This window comes from Schistocerca americana, unplaced genomic scaffold, assembly GCF_021461395.2.
Source record: "Schistocerca americana isolate TAMUIC-IGC-003095 unplaced genomic scaffold, iqSchAmer2.1 HiC_scaffold_808, whole genome shotgun sequence".
Classification (NCBI taxonomy): domain Eukaryota; kingdom Metazoa; phylum Arthropoda; class Insecta; order Orthoptera; family Acrididae; genus Schistocerca; species Schistocerca americana.
This window is the reverse complement of record NW_025726575.1, coordinates 2,430-5,000: the sequence shown is the minus strand read 5'-3', so window position 1 is coordinate 5,000 and position 2,571 is coordinate 2,430.

The following is a 2,571-nucleotide window of genomic DNA, read 5'->3' as shown; positions in this document are numbered from 1 at the left end:
ACCCTCTCAGGTCCCGGCGGCGCGCAGCGCCGTCCTAAGTACTTGGTCGGGTTCGAGAGAGGCGCAATCGCCCGGAGTTTGGCGAGTAGACGCTTTAGGTGCGACCACCCGTGCTCCCAACTGAGCTTGCCGCTGCCGACAGAGGCCCGGGAGCGTGCTGTCGTGGCATTGCCGGCGGGAGACAACACGCGCCACCTACGGTGGCCGGCAGCTCCAACGCCAGCGCCACAGAAGGACAAAAGCCCCACTTGGGTGCCGAAGCGAACTCTCCCAGCACAGCGCACGCGCCAACACGTCCGCACAGCTGCGATACAAACCACCTGCGAGAACCGCAGAGGCGACCGAGCAGCAGACGGCGTCGCGGCGCCGAGCGCCGGGCGGCGGCGCATCCTCAGCGCACACAGTCCTCAATCGGACCAGCACACTGCAGATGTCCACCGCGCTTCGCACCGGGCCCGCGAGGACCTACTTTGGCCGCACGGCGCCGCGTGCAGGGTGCGCCGGCGCGCAGCTGCGCCGCCTGCCGCCTCCGTCGGCCGGCGCGCCTGCCACTGGCCGCCCCCACCAGCCGGCTGTAGCGCGTGCGCCCACGCACCGCGCGGCCAGCACGCCGGGAGGCCCCCCCTCACCGGCCGGGGACGGTCCCACCCAGCCACCGCCGCGTATCGCTTCACACCCACATGCCATTCACGTTCGTGGGCATGGTGGGTATCGCTGAAACAACCGGTTGGTAGCTCAACCGATCGTCGCCATCACTGATTCACCTCTAGCGAGAACAACCGCACCACAACCGTTTACCAGTTGTTCATTTGCGTAACGTCACCAGCAAACGTAGACGTCCATCGCCATTTGCAAATTCAACGATTGTTGCATGCCTGTGTCAGGTGTCACGACACACTATGTCTGCCCACATACACGCAACAACATGTGCACGCTTCGCGAACACGTGGAAGGTGGCCCCCGTACGTATGCGATGTCCATTGCGCGAACGACTGTCAACCGGCCTCTGTCGCATGTCGCAGATGTGGAACGCAGTGCACCATGCTATCACGGTGTGTGAGAAGAGACGACTACGTCTGACAACACGCGCCACTACATCAACAGACGGCTCATGCTGATCGCCATCCACGGCATACCATACTGCAATCCAGCTCTTATAGGGAGACGACACGTAGCTGAGTGCACAATATTTGGACCGTATGGTTCGCCGTTGTTGGCGCAGTCGTGGTACGGTCACACATGTACCACGATGTATCATTCAGTACATGAGGACCAATGTGCAGTACAGTGTGTGATTTGGACGTACAACATCAGCGGACAGTTGACACACGCCGTACCACAACGTAGGCTGTGCTTCGCCATGCAAATGCCAATGAACAACTGCGAAGGGCATTGAGCATGTACGTCCTGCTGCCATCCGCATTACAGTGTATAGCTGCAAGGTGTTTAACATGAAGCGATACTCTGGGGACCAGGCAGTGCGAGTAGCAAACTATATTGCGGGGGTTGCAGTTAGGCAACACCACACTAATTTAACGCGTCGTATGACAATTACAGAGCAGGTTAAGGCCCAACGTGTGTTGGGTTAAGGCCCAACGTGTGTTGGGTTAAGGCCCAACGTGTGTTGGGTTAAGGCCCAACGTGTGTTGGGTTAAGGCCCAACGTGTGTTGGGTTAAGGCCCAACGTGTGTTGGGTTAAGGCCCAACGTGTGTTGGGTTAAGGCCCAACGTGTGTTGGGTTAAGGCCCAACGTGTGTTGGGTTAAGGCCCAACGTGTGTTGGGTTAAGGCCCAACGTGTGTTGGGTTAAGGCCCAACGTGTGTTGGGTTAAGGCCCAACGTGTGTTGGGTTAAGGCCCAACGTGTGTTGGGTTAAGGCCCAACGTGTGTTGGGTTAAGGCCCCAACGTGTGTTGGGTTAAGGCCCAACGTGTGTTGGGTTATAGGCCCAACGTGTGTTGGGTTAAGGCCCAACGTGTGTTGGGTTAAGGCCCAACGTGTGTTGGGTTAAGGGCGCAACGTGTGTTGGGTTAAGGCGCAACGTGGGTTACGTTAAGGCGCAACGTGGGTTACGTTAAGGCGCAAACGTGGGTTACGTTAAGGCGCAACGTGGGTTACGTTAAGGCGCAACGTGGGTTACGTTAAGGCGCAACGTGGGTTACGTTAAGGCGCAACGTGGGTTACGTTAAGGCGCAACGTGGGTTACGTTAAGGCGCAACGTGGGTTACGTTAAGGCCCAATATAGGTTAGGTTAAGGCCCAATATAGGTTAGGTTAAGGCCTCAATATAGGTTAGGTTAAGGCCCAATATAGGTTAGGTTAAGGTACAATATAGGTTAGGTTAAGGTACAATATAGGTTAGGTTAAGGTACAATATGGGTTAGGTTAAGGTACAATATGGGTTAGGTTAAGGCGCAATATGGGTTAGGTTAAGGCGCAATATGGGTTAGGTTAAGGCGCAATATGGGTTAGGTTAAGGCGCAATATGGGTTAGGTTAAGGCGCAATATGGGTTAGGTTAAGGCGCAATATGGGTTAGGTTAAGGCGCAATATGGGTTAGGTTAAGGCGCAATA